The sequence below is a fragment of the Ambystoma mexicanum genome, chromosome 3p, assembly GCF_040938575.1.
Source record: "Ambystoma mexicanum isolate Mex_15411 chromosome 3p, UKY_AmexF1_1, whole genome shotgun sequence".
Taxonomy (NCBI): Eukaryota; Metazoa; Chordata; class Amphibia; order Caudata; family Ambystomatidae; genus Ambystoma; species Ambystoma mexicanum.
In genome coordinates this window covers 924,658,886-924,680,549 of record NC_090925.1, presented here as the reverse complement: position 1 = coordinate 924,680,549, position 21,664 = coordinate 924,658,886, and positions in this window count along the sequence as shown.

Genomic DNA, 21,664 nt, shown 5'->3' with positions numbered 1-21,664 from the left:
ATATATGTTCTTTCATATGATGATCATGGAAGAAAGTTACCAGGAGAGTGTAGCCTCTGTGCAAAACCAATCTGAGCCTTTGGATCAAGCACTCAGAGAGTCTAAGCAAGTAGAGGAAAACGTACAACAGAGTCAAAATTCTGAGTTAAGACAAGAAAACATTATTCAGCAGCTAAAAGATGAGTTAGTGGCACAACAGCAAATGAATTTAGAGCGAGACTCCCAATTTTCTGCACTGAGAACGGAATATCAAGAAGGTGTGGAAAACCTGAGTGAAAGTCTACAAAAGTTAAGTGAGCAAGTGGTGCACAATTGAGCCTGCTTAGTGGACATGTTTGCATTTCAAATGCAAATTAAACAACTGAATGATGAGAATAGCCAGTTGATCATAAAGGAGGTCAATTCCCAGGAGGAATTCAATCAGGATCGGCAGAATCTGAACGCTCTGAAACGACATAGAAAACACCTCAGCAAAGAGAATAGCAAATTGTGTCAGGAGAAAAGTGGAACATGTCTTGATGTATACCAGTTAAGGAAGGACATGGAGAAAAGCATCTCAGGAGGATAGCTCAGGGGCAATGTGCTCGTCTCGGAAGCAAGACGACACAGAGCAACACAGGTTCGATTCCTGGGTCTGCGCTTAGAAACCTCTGGGTATTAAGCATGTTAAAAATAGCCTATCATATCATATCATATCATGTTCTCAGGAACTGACTGACATGAGGATAGAAAATGAAAAATTAATGCGACATGTGAGGCATGCAGAATTTGACCTAGAGCAGGCAACACAGGCCAGAAATGCACAAAGTGAGGATATTACAGATAATACAAGCCTCACAGAAAGAAAATGAGTCCCTTTGTGAGGAGAACAAGGAACTCAATGACCAAGTAGTGGCACAAAACAAAGTAATAGAAGCTGATCAAGCCCTGCTAGTAGAGCTAAAAACTCAGGCCTCTGTACATCATCAAGAGATAGGGGCTGAGAAAGACAAATGTGAGAGATTGGAGAAGGAAATGGCTAGACACAAACAGGCTTTGAGACACCCCGAACAGTTAGAGCATGGAAGGGTACCCTCCGACCACGGTGTAATGACAGCCTTACCATGGGCCTCAAGCCAACTCAGCACGTTATATGTACAGGACGCTGCTAACTTTATGCCTCCAGTTTGCCAGAACAAGGAAACACGAGGCAGCTGGACTCAATCAGGCCTAGCATAACTGATAATCTTTATCCAGATTTAAAAATAACCTAGCAGATACTTCTGACCAGGAAGGCTCCTATGATTAAAAGATCAGGGAGTTAGACTGGCAGAAATATAAGTTACAAAGGGACCACTTGGTCCACTTTGCAGACAGAGGGCCTCATTACGACCCAGGCGGTAAGTTACCGCCTGGGTCGTACCTTTACCACCATGGCGTAAACGTTTACGCCATGGTGGTTGGCGGACTTACCGCCCCATTCCGAGGTGAGTGGGGCGGTAAGTCCCCATTAACCCATTTACCCTCCCCCATTCCCATTTTTGCCCCATAGGGCATAATGGGAGTGGGGAAGGCGTTAATTACGCCACCGTAAATTACGGTGGCATAATTAACAACAAGGTCCCTTAGCGCCATGGGAGGTGGGGGGAGTTCTCACCACACCCGGAAGGAGGGATGAGGAAAATTAGTACTCCCCTGTGAGAAACGGGGATCCCAAGGGAAGTGACCCAGAGAGTGCCCAGACCCCGTCTTTCTGGGGGGGATTCCCAGTCTCAGGGAGGCATGGAGCACCTAGAGGACAGGGATTGAACCACCAATAGTAGCAGCTCTGAGTCAGAGGTCGAGTAGACTCAGGTGCAGCAGAAAAAGAAGGCTGCCAAACAGAAGAGAGGTCTTGTGAAATACCAAATTCGGCAAATAAAAGCCATCAGAAGCTTTATGACATCATATCACAAAAATGACAAATACTCAGTATGTGAGCATTTAGAATTGTATGACCATATCATGACATCATTTGGCATCAGAAATTCCATGGAGTTTGTCAAATGGACATTCTCCCCGAAATACTATAGCTTCTTTGCTGGGCTGGGAGACCAAGATCACCAAAGATGGTCCACCTAAAAGGTGGCCATCTTAAAGCATTTCTCTGTGCACAAGAACCCTCAGGAGGCCCGCAAGGCAGACTAAAAGCTGCAGTGCAGAGAAGACCAGGCACCAAGCGAGTTTGGACAAGAACTGAAGCGGGCATTTGCCCAGACCTCTAGATGGGGGCGCACAAATACATAATGACCGAACTGGTTAGGGACTACCATGAGCGCAGGACCCTGGATTGGGTGATAGAACAGTCTACCCGGATTTATTTATGAAGTCCAAAAGCCAGCTGAGAACCAAAATAATCCCATAAATTCTAGACCATCGAACACACCTGCTGCTGCAAAGGTGGCAGAGGTGAAAAATACCCCCTTTTGGACTTGGAAATGGGGGCCTAAAAATACTCCTCCCTCTAATAAGTAGAACGAGAGGCAGAGGAAACCCTCTGATCCATCACAATTGTGTGGTAGCCAGGCAGGGTACCCGACAAATGCTGCATCTGACCCTGCCACCTACATCAGCCCGAGATACAAGGGTAACAGACCCATTTTGGAGTATGTATGGACTCCCCCAGCACAAGCGGGGTCTGTAAAGACTGGAGAGGGGTATCTTTACTCCTGCTCCCTATATGGCAGAGGTATCAGGTAATAATATCGCCATATATATGGTCGCCGTAAATAATATCGCTGGGAAAATGTCGTGGCGATATTATTTGGGTGACCAAATAATATAAGATTATTTCGATGGGCCTCCAGCGGTTACGGCGATCCTCCAAACCCTGGTCGACAGCAATGTGTCTCTCTTCAGTTTCCTCAGAGGTCCCCGTCTCCGGTCGACAGTCTTTCGAAGGCTGGCTTCCAGCGTTCTTCATTGAAGGTTTGCTGGTGCACAATGGTCCCACGTAGCTCCGGAAGAGGTCTGCTAGCCATGTCCTCTCTTGGATCAGTTTCTTGAAGGCACAGCAGCTTTCATACTGCGTCGAAGGGAACAGCGGTTCACCTTCTTCTTCCGGCTTAGCTTCGGGAGTAAGCATCAAGTTTCAACTTCAGCTTCTGAACAATTTCCATCAGTGAGAGGTCGCCAGATATACTGTTTGGTCTCTCATTCACTCTGCTGGGTCACACTTAGGCAACCAATCATTCAGAAGGGCATTCATGGAGGCAGGCAGCCAATCGAACTCACAGTGCATTCAGGCCATTCTCCTCCCTCCAGACACTCACAACAAGGAATGTGTATTGGGACAAGCACACAGCCATTTAGCACTCCACACTTCATTCATACCAGTTTCAGGCTGAGCTGTCTCAGTCATTGTGTCACACACCAGAAACTGGATACCCTAAACATGAAGTGCATATTGGTCACACGCTCCATCATTTACCCTCTGCATTGTTCACAAGGCCGTCTGGGGCCTGGGGCCGGGATACCTTCAACTCTCTCTTCCCAAATACCTTCCTTCTCGGGCTCTTCGCTCATCTGCCTCCAACTCCCTCAGGGTCAGTCGCTTCTCCAAGCAACGAGTGGGTGGTCGAGCTCTCTGTTCAGCAGGGGCCTCCCTCTGGAACAGCCTCCCTGTCTCCCTGAAATTTGAGGAGAACCATTTTCGGTTCCGGAAACACCTCAAAACCTTCCTCTTTGCTTCTGCTTTCTCTGCCTCTCTCCCCTGCTGAAACCCCTGGCTGAAACTGCACTGGTCACCTGGCCACCCTTTCTGATCTTGGGTCCAGGCCATGCCCTGCTTTTTGCACACTTGCCAATGCGCCCCCTGGCAATCGATCACATCTGAGGACTGTTTTCTGTATCCCTCCAGTCCCCTAACAGCACCTATTCTGCGCTTACCCTGCACTTGCCACCATCTGGCCGCTTTTGTTATCTTATTTATTCTTTCCATCCCTTGCACGGCACTTTACCCCTCTCCCTTCCCCCAGGCACTTGCCCTTTCTCCCTACCCATGCACTTGCACGATCTGAATGTCACCTGGCCTAGTAGGATCTTTGTTTCCCACTGTTTTCCCCTCCCTTGCCTCGTCGCGCCCTGAAACACTTGTGTATGGGCGCGTTATAAATGCCATATCATATCATATCATATCATATTCACCCAGGTCCCACCCCAAGGGTGTACCCACAACATACAGTCATTGGGAAGGCCCCAGCCAGTCTGGCCTGGACTTCCCCACAATACCATATATGGAACTTCCACCCAACAGCCAGTCAGGGGGAAGGGACAGAGTCAGGGCTTCCCAGGTCTTTGGGAAAACAAGGTAACAGGCAATAGAAAGCAAGAGGCCACAGGGGCCATCTTGTCTCCTATCAGGAAGCAACTGATTCCAATGGCAGGCCCTGGGTATCCCAAAATTGAGGATTCTCAGAGCACCTGTCAAATTCAGCATGGAGCTGCCATCAGCCACTACCCTGCTCTGTGGGCCACATACAGGTGCTCAAAAACATACACTAGGGGTAAAGGGTGGTACCCCCACCTATGGGTGCCTTAAGGGTATCACAAGGGTCTTTTCACCATGACCAAAAAGAGGAAGAGCTGCACTGCCAGGAGTCCCACATGGACTCCTGGGCAGAAAACAATACAGAGCACACACGAAAAAGGAGTATAGGACAAGGACAGGGAGGCCCTGTCCCTCCAATGCATTTCCAGCATCACAAGGTCCAATAGGGTAAGTATTGCCCCAGGAAACCTCCCTTAAAACTTCCCTCAAAACTTCCTTCAGGAGGGAAGAAATACTCCATCCTCCAATTTAAGTTTCTTTCCCAGATACCCTCCAAAATCCCAATTTACAAAACAATCCTCCTCTCTCTCCTCGCTTTCAGGACAATAGAGCCCCAAATCAGGGAGAACGGAGACCAAGGATGGAGGGTTATCAGGGAAACCCTCAATATCCAGGCTACTCTGGGAGAAGGGACAGCTAAGCTTTCAGAGAGCAGTGACGGTACGAATGTAGACCCGCCTACCAACCAGAAAGATTGTCTCAACTGGAACGCCAGGTCCAAAGTTTGACACAAGACCTGGGTCGCATGTTGAGGGCTCAGCAGAGCCCTCAAATGAACATGGCTGCGCAGAACAGCTCGACACCCGGGTGTGGTGCCCCGGAGGAATGACGGGGAGAAAACCTGACAACCAACAGGTTCCGGAGGAGGAGGCGTGGGGGGAAAAGAGATGCAAAGCCCTAAAGGAAACTTCCTTTCTCACCCAAGAAAAACCCCTAGAAACCTCTGAACCTGAACACTAATCTCCTACCCCCGAAAAGCTGCTAGGGAACAGAGGGTAGGTAGAAGAAATCAAGGGCAAAACAAAACCCATTTTGTGGATGAAGTCCTCATCATTCTGTTTGAAGGGGAAGAATCCCTGGAGGATTCATGGAAGAAAATTTCCTTTTCAGATATTGGGGATCCCTCCCAAGGAAAAATGGGTCCCAAAAGACCCTAACTCAGACTGGGTAAGTAAGGGGACTGACCCAGAACCACCAATTCCTAAACACCAACAATTCCACCGAGATAAGTCTGAAAGCAAGGAGGGATCCTCCACCCAAACAGGTTAGGGCAACTGTCTCTCGGAAAAGGGGGAAAGCAAAGAATCCAGGGAAAAGGGGACATCCCCAGCCCGTTTGTTGCTGGGTGCAACATTTTCTTTACAGATTCCCGGACTCTGACACAGAAAACTGTCCAAGATCACACAGAGTCGGAGTTTAAAATTAAAAAAATGAACTGCCAAGCTGGCTCAAAATGCACATTTTCTCTGTCCCCTGGAAGAGAGGGAAGGGAGGTTTTATGCCTGGGTTAAGGTACAGGGTCTATGTGCATTATCAGCGCTGATGGATAATGGATCCCAAGCCACCCTCCTGTCCAAAAAGGCCTTTGACCAAATGAATTCAGGATGGGGACGAGTCACCAAATTTCCCTCACACCTCTTCCTGGGCAACTCCAAAACTTCTATGGAAATTATATTTCCTTTGAAGGGACTGCAGACCTAGAGATCAAAATTGGGCGACATAGGGTGAAACACCCGGTGATAGTCGTCACTACAGAGGGCACACCTCATCACCCATGATTGACTGCATGAACAAGGTCCTCTGGACTCAGACTAAGGCAGCTGTAAAGGAAAACCTTTATTAGCAATCAATTGAGCACAGTGCAAGCAAACAAGCAGAATAAAGAGCAGGGCTTGCCTAAGCTGATGGGTGAGGAAGCCCAGAATCTTATGATGGTTGATAATTCTGTGGAGGGGCACGTGAGCTGGTTTCCCCGATGACAGTAGGGAGAAGAACTGTAGGTTGGGTTATAAACCAACTTGCCCTCCTGTAACTTGATGAAACAAAAGGACCAAAATCCAAAGTACTTGATAACGTAATGCAGTAAAGAGGAAAAATGCCAAGTCCAATTCAGGGTAATCCAAGACAGTCCAAAAGGCGTTCCGAGTTCGAGATGATCCAGAAAACAGAGCCAAAAGACGTGAGCAAAGCAAATCCGAAAACAGTCCAAGAGTCAAGAGCCGTGAAACACAAGGTATTCAAACGCCGTACAGAGTCCTCCAAAGAACAGCTGTGAAGCGCGGACGTGCGTAAGTTCAGCGCTTAAGTAGCGGAGGCTTCCGCGTCACCTGATCCGCGAGTGAGACGGATGAACGCGTCACGTGACCCGCAGACGCGACATGTGAGCGTTGTTTTGATCTCAATGGTCTTCATGATCGCGAATTGACTTTCTGCGCGCAGCATCCTGTAGCCGGCGCCTGCGAGCTCCCTCCTGCAGACGCCATGGCAGACGCCAGTGAAGGAACGGGGAACCCTTGAGTCTGCATATGTGGCCCTTGGGGTAAACCCGCTCACGTGACACCCGTCCACTGTGAGTGACATGGAATGGAAACTTGACTGGGGTAACTGGTGCATTGTGAGTGTTGCCTGTCCTAGATAGACTGTGAGTATTGTCTGACCTAGATGCTTGTGAAATAGGGACAGAATGAGGGGACAGCGTCACAGAGCCCCCCCCAATGGCCCACGACCCCGTGGGCACAACGGATCGTCCCTATGGAAACGGGAAACCAAACGAGGGGCATGAACATCACCCGCGGGAATCCATGAGCGCTCCTCTGGGCCATAACCCTTCCAATCCACTAGGTACTGCAAACCCCCTTTGAAAAAACAAGAACCCAGAATAGCAGACACTTCAAAGACATCCGGGGAGGAAGGGGAAACCGGAGCCCCAGGGGAACGAAGACGGGTAGGACCAGGGCAAGGTTTGAGAAGAGAGACATGAAAGACAGGGTGAAGCCGCCATGAAACCGGGACTCGAAGGCGATAGGCCACAGGGGTTGATCACCCAGGAGACCACAAAAGGACCAACGAAACGGGGCAACAACTTGCGGCAACCCTGTAGATGCAGATGGCGAGAAGAAACTCTATCCCCCACAGCAAACGAAGGGGCCACAGAACGCTTTCAGTCCGCGGCAGCCTTCATGGAATCCTGGGCTTCTTTGAGGTGCAGCAAGGTCTGCGCGTGGACAGCCGAGATGTCTCTGATGCAAGAAGAGGCAGCCGGATTACCAGAAAGCGAGAAATCTGGGATGGGCAGGATTTTAGGGTGCTGACCATACAAGACATAGAAGGGAGAGAAACCAGTGGAGGAGTGCACTGCATTGTTTAAGGCAAATTCAGCCATATGCAAGATGCGAAACCAGGACTGTTGATGCTGGAGAGTCAGACAACGCAGGTACTGCTCCATGGTTTGATTAACCCTCTCGGTCTGTCCATCCGTCTCCGGATGGTAGGCCGAAGAGTAACGTGAATTGATCCACACTAATCTAGTCAAGGCACGCCAGAAACGAGAAGTGAACTGAGGACCCCTGTCAGACACCAACACTGATGGTAAACCAAAAAGGCATACAATGGACTTGAAAAACAATCCTGCCAGAACAGGAGCCGAGGGAATGCCCGAGCATGGAATAAACCGTGCCATTTTGGTGAACGAGTCTACCACAACCCAGATGGAATCAAAACCCTGAACCCTGGGAAGGTCCGTCACAAAATCCATCGTCACGGTATGCCAGGGCCTCGGGGGTATGGGAAGAGGCTGCAGGAGACCCAACGGTCGTCCTTTCCTATGTTTGGATTGGGCACAAACAGAGCAAGTGTTAACATAGAATTCCACATCCCTTCTCATGGAAGGCCACCAACACCAATGTTGTAGAAGCGAAAGTGTTCTTCGCTGCCCAGGATGTGCATGAACAGGGAGATCATGGGACCATTCAAGAGCCAGATTGCGAACATTAGTGGTAGGTAGAAACAATTTGTTCTGAAAGAAAGGCAGACCGTCTTGTAATACCAAATCCCAATCTGGAAGTAAGGACGGGTGAGTGGAAACCCACTTACGGACCATATCCAGCAGAGTCAGAGAAGGAGTACAAAGACATATCACATGTTTCTTATCTAGCAGGGTCTCTGGATAGACTAGCAATGAAACCCCCCCAGGAGAGCGAAACAAAGCATCAGCCTTTCTATGAACGGTACCAGGACGATGCATGATCTGGAAATCGTAAGCGGCAAAAAACAGATGCCACCTATCATGTCTGCTATTTGAGCATTTTAGAAAAACTAGATTGCGAAGATTCTGATGGTCCGAGAAGACCGTCACCCGATGTTTTGCACCCAGGAGATGGTGACGCCAGACTTGGAAAGCTTCTTTAACAGCCAGAAGTTCTTTTTGGTCACCATATAGTGACACTCTGTGGGTGTAAACTTCAGGGAATGAAAGGCGACTGGATACAAGCGTCCAGTAGAGACACACTCTTGAGATAGCATTGCCCCTAAGGTGAACGAGGATGCATCCGCCTCAACTATAAAAGGGAGATCACTGTCAGGGTGTTGGAGGACAGGAGCAGTGGTAAACGCAGCTTTTAGGGTATCAAATGCAAGCTGTTGATCATTGGACCAATTGAATGGAACTAGAGGACTGGTCAAAAGAGTAAGAGGTGCTGCTATGGAGGAAAATCCAGAAATGAATCTCCTATAATAGTTTGCAAAACCCAAAAAAGACGGCAATGCTTTAAGGTTGGTGGGAACCGGCCACTCCAATACTGCCTTGACTTTGGCATGGTTCATAGTGAGACCATCAGGAGTGATGTGAAACCCTAAAAATTCAATGTTGTCAGTATTGAATTGACATTTTTCGGGTTTTGCAAAAAGGGATAACATGCGTAAACGTTTAGTACCTCCCTTACGTGTCGGATGTGTTCCTCTTGAGAACGTGAAAAAATGAGAATGTCATCCAGATAGACCACCATGAATACATCTAGAATATCGCTAAATATTTCATTCATGAAGCGCTGGAATGTAGCAGGCGCATTGCAAAGGCCGAAAGGCATGACCAAATATTCATATAACCCGTAACGAGTGCAAAAGGCCGTTTTCCACTCATCACCCTTTCTCACACGTACTAGATTATACGCACCCCTGAGATCCAACTTGGTGTATACTGAAGCATGAGTGAGGCGATCTAATAGGGGCGTGATGAGAGGTATAGGATACCTATCCTTTTTGGTGATGGCATTTAGGCGTCGGTAGTCAACACATGGGCGAAGGTCTCCCTCCTTCTTTGGGACAAAGAAGATGGGGCTGGCTGCTGGAGACGAAGATGGACGTATGTGACCCTTACGTAGGGCTCTTGAATGTAAGCTTTCAAGGCTTGTTCCTCAGTGGGAGATAGCGAATAAATACGAGCCTTTGGGACTACAGAATCTGGCACTAATTCAATAGGTGTCAGGATCTCTGCTTCCAAAAGGTCAGCGTTTTCCCAACTCCCTTGGAAGCAGATCCATAACCCAGGTTCCGAGTGCCAACCAGTCCCAATTGGGACCTTTTGGACCCAGTCCTGGCGCCAGTGGCACCAGGCTCATAAATATGCCCAGTCCCAGCGCTGGAAGCGCCGGGCTCATAATGCTTGGGTGGACTTACCTGCAGCAGACCATGCTTCTTACTTGCCTGCCAGTTGAGCCTCTGATCCTCTTCTGTTTGGAACTACTTTTCCTGTTGGGTGGGGCTGGAGCCACTCCCTAGATTCAGAACACTGGAACTCTTCTGGAAGGCAGGAACTCTTTTCTTACCAGGAACTCTTTTCTTACTTAGGCGTGGCTGTGGAAGGAGACACCTAAGCACTACAGGAGGCTATTTAAACCACACCCGTTGGATGAATCTTGCTTTGCGTTATTCTGCACCCTCTGCAGCAGAACGCTCATCGTGTCTTCTGCATCCGGTCCTGGGCCTAAGGAAAAAGGCTTACCATCCTGAATCCAGTCTTCAGCAACACCTATAAAGACAAGAAAGAACAGGTTAGCATTCCGGCATCTGAAAGGCAAAGGCTTACCTACTCTTCGTGCGCTCCGGAGGTCTTCATACTGCATTCCGGCATCTGAAAGACAAAAGCTTACCAACTCTTCGCACGCTCCGGAGGCCTTCGGTGCTGCATCCCGCATCTGAAAGACAAAACAAGGTGCGTTTAAAGACATTGGGGAACTTTAATACTCACGTGCCATTACTCCTTTCCACATCTAATCCAGTGGGTATTCCGGCACCCTGCAGCCGCTCCGAACTCGTACCTGCAAAATAAAAAGACAGTTAGAGCGCATCGTGAAGCAGGCAACAAGCGCTTACTTACGTGCTTCCAGGCGCTTCTATTCATCACACGGGCTCCATCTTCAACTCACTTCAGCCCGTCATCCGCCATCGCCGGAACCCTGCAAAACAAGAGACATCATTACTAAAGACTTTAAAGACATTTGAATGACTCGAAACTTACCGTTCGTGCAGTAAACGACGGACAGCAGTCCTCTGAAGTCAAGAGGGCTGCGCTACCTATCCAGTGAAGAAACTGGTTACAGCACCCTGCCCCGAGGCAGATGGAGAGCTCGGCATTCACTTACCTAAGGTGAGAGCGTTAACCTTTGGGGGTCTACAGGAGAGGAGAAGAGGAAAGAGATAGGGACACCCCAATAACCCCAGTTCATTAACCCCATATTTTCTATCTGCAGACATCTTACTCTACACGTCAGGCATACAGTGCACAGAGGTCCAGCCCAAAGAGCCAACCGGGTGCTACACATCACCTTTGAAGATACGGTAGTCGCCCAGTCAAGACCGGCGCCTCCGCGAGAATCAGGTGAGCGTTACAGAACGCAAAGCCTACCGCAAAACTCTCGCCCAGGCGCTATGGAAACCTCGGATACTGACCCCCTAGCCCGGTTACTTGGGGAACTAAGGGCAGAAGTGCATGCAGCTCGTCAGGAAACGAATGCTCTAAGAAGGGAACTAATTATTTCCAAGGAGAGAACAGACAATCTTGCTAGACAAGTGCTACAGTCACAAGCCGGACAGACCCCGATACCCGCATCAGGGGCAAATCTTTCTTCAACATCCTCTATGAATCCAGTGCAGATCAACCTACCTGGGAATGTACCTCTGGCTCCGCCTGAACGATTTTCTGGTGACCCAAAGAGGTTTGCAGTATTTATCAATCAGTGCCGGTTGCACTTCTTATGCCGGCCAGCAGCCTTTCCAACTGATCAAGCTAAAGTAGCTTTTGTACTTTCGTACCTTAGTGGCAATGCGGCAGACTGGTCGATCCCTCTAGTTCATCAAGATGATCCGGTTCTCCATGATTTTCAAGCCTTTCAGCTTAGTATGGAAAAACTGTTCGCAAGACATTCACAGGGGCAGGCCTTGGACAATGAGCTTCTTTCGTTGCGACAGGGTAATCAAGACCTTTTGGCTTATATTGCATCTTTCAATAGACTAATAGTGGAAACTCAATGGCCTGAGGACAAAAGGATTACGCTGTTTTATAGAGGTCTACGTGGAGAGCTCAAAGACGTTTTAGCCCAAGTAGTGAATCCCCCACAAGACTGTTCGGATTATATAGACTTGGTCGTTCAAATAGATCACAGGCTGCAGAACAGGAAGGCCGATCGTTCCAAGTTTGATGCTCGAGTATTTTCCAAACCGCCAACTCCTTCCAAAGGAGTAGACTCCGGGGAACCCATGCAAATAGGGGGTCTGAAAGGTCCTCTAACACAAAGGGAGCGGGAAAGGAGGAAACAGTTGCAATTATGCCTATATTGCGGAAACTCAGGGCACTTTCTTCGAGACTGTCCGGTGAAACCTGCCAAGAAGGCAGTAGGAGCTGCAGTTACCAAAGTTACAAACTCTGAGCAGGGAAACGACCTCGCCCGACAAGAATAGAGGTCCTCTTGCCGAGCGTGAAAACCAATTCCGTGACCTCGCATTTCGTGATACCTATGGTCCTCATTAGCCCTGATAATCCGGATCGATTACATGCAATTGAAGCTTAAGTCGACAGCGGTGCCATCGGCAATTATGTGGATCATGAAATGGTTTTGAGGATGAATCTAACCCTTTGTCCCAAGGCTGTAAAGGACGTCATTACTACTGTGGATGGTACGGAGATAGCCTCCGGGCCAGTAACGCATACCACTCAAGAGGTGACGCTAGTAAGTGAAGATGGACACCATGAGAAGATCGTGTTCGATGTGATCAAGGCCCCTCAGTTTCAGATTATTCTAGGTATACCTTGGTTAGAGAAACACAATCCTCTGATCGATTGGCGAGCAAGAACGGTCCACTTTCCAGAATGTGTCTCTACTTGTCACCCTCCACCTGGTGTTGCACTGGCCGCAAATTCTTCAGAGACTCCCCAGTTACCTCCCGAATACCTAGAATACCAAGATGTTTTCCGGAAGGATCAGGCTAACTCTCTACCTCCTCATAGGTCTTATGACTGCCAGATAGACCTGATACCTGGATCTACTCCTCCTTGTAGTAGAATTTATGCCCTCACCGAGCCTGAGAACCTTCACCTTCGACAATACCTGGATCAATACCTGGCAAATGGGTTTATTCGTCCTTCCAAGTCCCCTGCTTCTTCAGCTTTGTTCTTCGTTCCAAAAAAGGAAGGAGACCTTAGAACTTGCATTGATTATCGCTCCCTGAACCAGATCACCGTTAAGAATAGATATCCGTTACCTTTGATCCCTGAACTCCTGGACCAAGTCAGAAAAGCATGCATATATACAAAGCTGGATCTTAGAGGAGCTTATCACCTGGTACGAGTAAAAGAGGGTGATGAATGGAAGACGGCCTTCCGCACCAAGTATGGGCTATTTGAATATCAGGTCATGCCCTTCGGACTTTGCAATGCCCCGGCCGCCTTTCAATATTTTATGAACGATGTCCTCAGAGAGCTCATAGATGTATGTGTTGTTGTTTACATTGACGACATCCTCGTTTATTCTTCATCGGAATCTGAACATCGGAAACACGTGAAAATGGTCCTCGAAAGATTGCGTCAACACAAACTTTTCGCTAAGTTGGAAAAATGTGTTTTCAACGTGACTGAAGTTGAATTCTTGGGATTCATATTATCACCTGGCGGAGTGCGTATGGATTCAAAGAAGGTCGATGCAGTTCTCAAATGGCCATCACCATCCTCCGTAAAAGGTGTGCAAAGCATGTTAGGCTTCGCTAACTTTTACCGCAGGTTTATCCCCGAGTTCTCTCGAATAGTCCAGCCCATCACTGCCTTGTTAAAGAAAAACAAACGTTTTGAATGGTCTACCGAGGCGGAACAAGCTTTCCAGGATTTGAAGACTAAATTTATCTCTGCACCAATCTTAAAACAGCCTCGCCCCGAACTCCCCTACATCGTGGAAACTGATGCTTCTAGCCTTGCCATGGGGGCAGTTCTATCACAAAAGGACCCGGTAACCAATCAGTTGCATCCCGTGGCATTTTGGTCCCGCAAATTCTCGCCTCCTGAAATCAATTACACGATTACTGACAAGGAACTTCTGGCTATCAAGTCTGCCTTTAAGGCTTGGCGGCATTATCTGCTGGGGGCCCGACACACCGTTACTGTGATTACGGATCACCGAAACCTGCAATATTTGAAAACCGCAAAAGCCCAATCCTCTAGACAACTCCGTTGGGCATTATTCTTTGCCGAGTTTGACTTCATAATTACCTATCGACCTGGTACAAAGAACGGTAAAGCCGATGCCCTTTCTCGGATGGGAGTGGAAGAACACTTGATCAACCCTAAACCTGTACCAATCATTCCCAAACAAAGAATTCTGGGTGTAATCGCCACAGAATCCATAGAGGAAGTTAAGGATAAAGCCAGGCAACTTGTAACTCCAGCAGACATACAGAATTGGCATCTGCAGGGAAAGGACTTTGCAGTAAAGGACAACTTATTGTATTTCCAAGAACGATTATACCTACCCAGCACAGATTTACAGAAAAAAGTAATCTCTTGTTATCACGACTCTTTAATGGAAGGTCATCCCGGTATAGCCAAGACCTCAGAAAAGATCAAGCGCTACTTCTGGTGGCCGTCTTGGAAAAAAGATATCAGAGACTTTATAATGTCCTGTGGAGTATGCGCCCAAAACAAGAGTCAAAAGGAAAGACCAGCAGGCCTCTTACGCCCTATTGACATCCCACCTCGCCCTTGGCATACGCTTTCTATGGACTTCATCACCGATCTACCTCCATGCTCCGGATACAATACGATTCTAGTAATCGTGGACTTATTCTCCAAGATGGCGCATTTCATTCCGCTCAAAGGCTTGCCAACAGCAGCAACTCTGGCCCGAGAATTTCTCGAAAACATCGTCCGACTGCACGGTTTTCCTTCGGTTCTAATTTCGGATCGAGGTAGTCAATTTATTTCTCATTTTTGGCGAAGTTGCTGTCGGTCGGCTCAAATTGATGTGAGACTATCGACCAGTCACCACCCTCAGACCGACGGACAAACCGAGAGGAACAATCAAACTCTGGAACAATATTTACGCTGCATGCTGCAACAAACTGAAAAAACTTGGAAAGATATCCTTTGGATAGCCGAGTATGCCTACAATAACTCTGTCCATTCGGGAACTGGGAAAACCCCGTTTTTTCTTTTGTACGGCAGTCACCCTCGAACCTCGGAGTTGGATCCCCTCCAAGATCTTGAAACACCAGCAGTAGACTACCTGCATTCTACAATCACCCAAGCCTTTAAGGAAGCTGTTTCTCACCTTCAAAGGGCTAAAGAACAATACAAGAAAGGAGCAGATCAACATCGGAAGGAAGCCCCTCACTATCAAGTAGGGGATCAAGTCTGGTTATCCACCAAATATCTATCTCTAAAAGGGCCACGCACATTCAACCCAAGATACCTTGGTCCCTATTCCATCACTACCATAGTAAACCCAGTAGCGGTCAAGTTGGACTTGCCCCCGCACATGAAGATACATCCGGTCTTCCACGTCTCTCTATTAAAACCCGTGCAACCTCAAACCCGACTAACCAAATCTCCAAAACCTATCCTAGTTGATGGAGAACTCGAGTTTGAAGTCAAAAGCATTCTGGACTCCAAGATCTCCAAATCTAAACTATTCTACCTAATTGACTGGAAAGGCTACGGCCCCCAAGAGAGATCCTGGGAACCTGCTGAATATGTCCACGCTCCTCGCCTAATCAAAAGATTTCACCGAACATTTCCTGACAAGCCAAAACCCCCGGAGAAGCCCGGTTTGGGAGGGGCCTTGAGGGGGGGTACTGTCAGGATCTCTGCTTCCAAAAGGTCAGCGTTTTCCCAACTCCCTTGGAAGCAGATCCATAACCCAGGTTCCGAGTGCCAACCAGTCCCAATTGGGACCTTTTGGACCCAGTCCTGGCGCCAGTGGCACCAGGCTCATAAATATCAGCGCCTCGATGTCCATGGGCTGCAAGTGCGCTATACAAATGCGAATAAATAAATAAATAAATAAATATGCCCAGTCCCAGCGCTGGAAGCGCCGTGCTCATAATGCTTGGGTGGACTTACCTGCAGCAGACCATGCTGCTTACTTGCCTGCCAGTTGAGCCTCTGATCCTCTTCTGTTTGGAACTACTTTTCCTGTTGGGTGGGGCTGGAGCCACTCCCTAGATTCAGAACACTGGAACTCTTCTGGAAGGCAGGAACTCTTTTCTTACCAGGAACTCTTTTCTTACTTAGGCGTGGCTGTGGAAGGAGACACCTAAGCACTACAGGAGGCTATTTAAACCACACCCGGTGGATGAATCTTGCTTTGCGTTATTCTGCACCCTCTGCAGCAGAACGCTCATCGTGTCTTCTGCATCCGGTCCTGGGCCTAAGGAAAAAGGCTTACCATCCTGAATCCAGTCTTCAGCAACACCTATAAAGACAAGAAAGAACAGGTTAGCATTCCGGCATCTGAAAGGCAAAGGCTTACCTACTCTTCGTGCGCTCCGGAGGTCTTCATACTGCATTCCGGCATCTGAAAGACAAAAGCTTACCAACTCTTCGCATGCTCCGGAGGCCTTCGGCGCTGCATCCCGCATCTGAAAGACAAAACAAGGTGCGTTTAAAGACATTGGGGAACTTTAATACTCACGTGCCATTACTCCTTTCCACATCTAATCCAGTGGGTATTCCGGCACCCTGCAGCCGCTCCGAACTCGTACCTGCAAAATAAAAAGACAGTTAGAGCGCATCGTGAAGCAGGCAACAAGCGCTTACTTACGTGCTTCCAGGCGCTTCTATTCATCACACGGGCTCCATCTTCAACTCACTTCAGCCCGTCATCCGCCATCGCCGGAACCCTGCAAAACAAGAGACATCATTACTAAAGACTTTAAAGACATTTGAATGACTCGAAACTTACCGTTCGTGCAGTAAACGACGGACAGCAGTCCTCTGAAGTCAAGAGGGCTGCGCTACCTATCCAGTGAAGAAACTGGTTACAGCACCCTGCCCCGAGGCAGATGGAGAGCTCGGCATTCACTTACCTAAGGTGAGAGCGTTAACCTTTGGGGGTCTACAGGAGAGGAGAAGAGGAAAGAGATAGGGACACCCCAATAACCCCAGTTCATTAACCCCATCTTTTCTATCTGCAGACATCTTACTCTACACGTCAGGCATACAGTGCACAGAGGTCCAGCCCAAAGAGCCAACCGGGTGCTACACATCACCTTTGAAGATACGGTAGTCGCCCAGTCAAGACCGGCGCCTCCGCGAGAATCAGGTGAGCGTTACAATAGGGCAATCGTACAACCTATGAAGTGGAAGGATTTCTGATGATCCCTTAACAAAGACGTCCAGGTAGTCCCGATAGGGCTCCGGAATTGTCTCTGCTACAAGACCAACAATGTGCGCGTCTGCCAAGGGGACGGAAGAAGGTTCCAAAGTGAGTTGTGAAACAGTACTGAGGAGTTGGGCTGGAGTGCTCTTAGTATGAGGTGTAGTAAGGCAAAACTCCTGGCAAACTTCTGACTCAAAAAACACAGAACCTGTCTTCCAATTGATCAAAGGGTTATGCAGACGCAACCAACGGATGCCTAAAATAAGGCCGTATTGGGGCATGGAGATCAAGCCAAAACTAATGGTTTCTTTGTGGTTAGTTTGTATGAAACAAAGTGAGAGGTGCTGTCTGCTGTTTAACTGGGCCAGAAACTAACAAACTCCCATCTATGGTCTGTACGGGTTCTGGTCGGGTCTTAGTGATGAGAGGGAGATTGAGTGTGTGGGCCATATTGATATCGATATAATTATCAGTGGCACCAGAGTCGATTCGATGATGACAGTTACTGAATGTGAGACCTCAATATTGGGTTGTAATAATGCATGTACCATCACAGATCTGATGGTGCCAAACGCAGGTACCTGGTCCGGGGAATGACTTATAGCGCTCGAACCCACCCCCGGATCTATGGTCGAGCTGCCCGAAAACCCTGAGATTTAGCCTTTGGGCGACGTGGACATTCTTTCACAAAGTGACCAATCAACCCACAATAATAGCAAGCATTGTCCACCCTCCTGAGCTCCCTTTCCGTGGAAGTTAAAGGACTACGTAGACCTCCCACTTGCATAGGTTCTGAAGCAGACTCGGAATGAGAGGATCCTGCAGAAGGGATAGAACCAGAAAACCCAGCTTCAGCTTTCCGTTCTGAGCGCCTGGCATCGACCTGGAGAGCCAGATCCACTAAATCGGGGAACGCTGTGGGCAAGGAAGGAACTACTGATAATGCATCTTTCATAGAGTTGCTCAGACCCTTGTAGAATACCACGGCCCTCTTGCTCTCAGGCCATGAAGTCTCGGCTGACAGTTGGTTGAATTGTGTGATATATTCAATGAGTGTTCCCCTGCCTTGATGTAATTCTAATAGTTCTAGATGCCTGGATTGGGCTTTGTGGCGGGTGTCAAAGACACGTGACATTTCTGTCACCGGGATGTCAAAGTCGTATAATGCCGGGTTATTGTTCTCAAGAAGTGGGTTGGCCCAGGCAGCAGCTGTACCAGATAAATGTGATAACAGAAAGGCAGCCTTAGAAGTAGGATCGGGGAAGGAGGTAGGTCGACACAGGAAGTGTAACTTGCACTGATTTATAAATGTGCGGTACTTGGTGGGATCCCCCTGGAATCTTTCAGGTGCAGCCAATGGGAAAGGAGTGGGTAGAATCACGGGAGCAGGAGTGGCCAGGCATGGGGCCTGGGGAACTGGGGCAGGTGATGCCACGTCCCCGAACTTTGCATCTGCAGGTAATGGGTTGCGGGTACTCTGAATAGCATCTAAGCGCTGGTGAAGGGCTGTGGTGGCTGCAGCCATGTCCGCTCTTAGTACTATGATTGCTTGAATCATAGCTGCCATGGGGTCATCCGTGGCACCCTGCATACTCTGCACGACAAAGAATGGCTTCACAGTCTGTCAGGTTGCTTGATTGTCATGAAGAGTATTGAAACCTCCGTCCCCAAGTACCACAGAGAGAGAATACAAGATTACTCCCTATGCGATCATTGAGGCCACAGGTGGGTAGTTCTTGAAGCCCGGAACCACGGAAAATGTTGAAACCCAAGGCAGCTGTATAGGAAAACCTTTATTAGCAATCAATTGAGCACAGTACAAGCAAACAAGCAGAATAAAGAGCAGGGCTTACCTAAGCTGATGGGTGAGGAAGCCCAGAATCCTATGATGGTTGATAATTCCGTGGAGGGGCAAGTGAGCTGGTTTCCCCGATGACAGTAGGGAGAAGAACTGTAGGTTGGGTTATAACCCAACTTGCCCTCCTGTAACTTGATGAAACAAAAGGACCAAAATCCAAAGTACTTGATAACGTAATGCAGTAAAGAGGAAAAATGCCAAGTCCAATTCAGGGTAATCCAAGACAGTCCAAAAGACGTTCCGAGTTCGAGATGATCCAGAAAACAGAGCCAAAAGACGTGAGCAAAGCAAATCCCAAAACAGTCCAAGAATCAAGAGCCGTGAAACACAAGGTATCCAAACGCCGTACAGAATCCTCCAAAGAACAGCTGTGAAGCGCGGACGTGCGGAAGTTCAGCGCTTAAGTAGCGAGTGAGACGGATGAACGCGTCACGTGACCCGCAGACGCGACATGTGAGCGTTGTTTTGATCTCCATGGTCTCCATGATCGCGGAATTGACTTTCTGCGCGTAGCATCCTGTAGCCGGCGCCTGCGAGCTCCCTCCTGCAGACGCCATGGCAGACGCCAGTGACGGAACGGGGAACCCTTGAGTCTGCATATGTGGCCCTTGGGGTAAACCCGCTCACGTGACACCCGTCCACTTTGAGTGACATGGAATGGAAACTTGACTGGGGTAACTGGTGCATTGTGAGTGTTGCCTGTCCTAGATAGAGTGTGAGTATTGTCTGACTTAGATGCTTTTGAAATAGGGACAGAATGAGGGGACAGTGTGACACTCCAAAACAAGGACCCTTATATAAATTTAAAATGATCATCTCCAAAAGCAAGGTTTGTATTTACATCTGACTCCACTAGTTGACCTAGAACATGACACCATTTGAATATTAGTGGATAAGAGCGACCCTAGAAGTATCTTTTTGGGCGCCGACACCTTTATTGGAATGGCGGTTGATGCCCAACATTATTCTATTGACTTAGGGAATTAGATCATAGGACCAATTCCAAATGACTGTTACAATTGTAACAACAATATCTCTCGGGAAAAGATTTTCACCCGGAAATGGGGGAATTTCTTAGTGTACTCTTCCTGCCCTTATGGTGGGGAAGAGGTAACCTGTGACATCAGGAAGGATGAGGTGGTATTTCAAGTCAATAGTGACTACCTCTCATCCTTGAAACCTCCTGTCCAGGCTAGCACCATAACAAGAGATTTCTCCACCCAACTGGAGGATACCACAGAAATTGCAAAACCCAAGGTGTTTCCTGGTTTTAAGCAGATGGTTGAAGAACAAATCATCCTTGCTGATGCCTATGAGACCGTGGAGCAAAAGCAGAAAGTGAAACAGGTGTTTTGGGATTTTCAGGAGATCTTTGCTGTGGACTCGTACGACTATGGTCGCACCAATATACATTCAACCCCCATACCGACGGACCCTGCGATGGCTCCTGTATTTGTGAAGCAATACCAGTTGCCTCTCGTGTCTATGGAGTCACTCACAGAGATTATAAAAATGTAGAATCCTATGGGATAATTCGTCAAGTCCACATTACCCTTAACAACCCGATACTGGGGATACTGAAACCCAGTGGCTAATGGAGACTTTGCGCAGACCTCAGAGAGTTAAATAAATGGGTTCACATGTCAAGATGGCCCCTTCCCTAGATCGATCAGGAACTGCCCCAGATCAAAGGGTCAAACGTGTATACCACCATTGACCTTACCAATGGTTACTGGACAGTACCCGTGAGTAGGGAAGACCAGTACAAGCCTGCCTTTACCTTCGGGGGGCAGCAATACACGTGGACCTGAACCCCCTTTGGATACATAAACTCAGGCAACAAATGTAGCATCTTTCTGTTTAAGGCAATGCCCGACTTGGGTGAAAGGGGAAACCTAGCCAATGTAGACAATGATTTATTCAAGAGCTCAACTGTGGAGGAACACATAGCTGAAATACACTATGTTCTGACCAAGTTGCAGAAAGCCGGAGCAAAACTGTCCTTTCAGAAGGCACAGTGATGTAAGACCCACGTGAACTTCTTAGGACATAAATCACCCCTGAGGGTCTTAGTCCCCAGGCAAAAAAAGGTGGAAGCCTTATTGAAATTAAAAGACCCTATGACTCTGCGTGAACTACGAAGCTTTCTTGGACTTACTAATTATAGTAGGAAGTTCATAGAGGACTATGCATAGATCACACGACCTTGGTCCATTTACTAAAGGCCGGGGTCAAGTGCAAGTGGGGTCCAGAGCAAGCGGAGGCACTGAAACAACTGAAGAGAAGCCTTTCCCAAGTGCCTTGTTTGGTTTACCGCATAAAACACAAGGGGCCTCATTATGAGTTTGGAGGTAGCCACTAGCTCCATGGCTGCCTCCAAACCGGGCTCCATTACCGGGTTCCGGCAATGGGGACATACCGGGTCATTCCGACATAGGAGGACCCGGTAAATCCTCCTTGCAGGAACCATTCCCCATTCCCACTTGAGCCCCCATATGGCTCAATGGGGTTGGGGAGAGAGGTAACAATGGGCACATTACAAGTGTCTCATTGTTACCTCCCTCTTCCCCTCATGGGACCTGGAAAAGACATCTGGTTTTA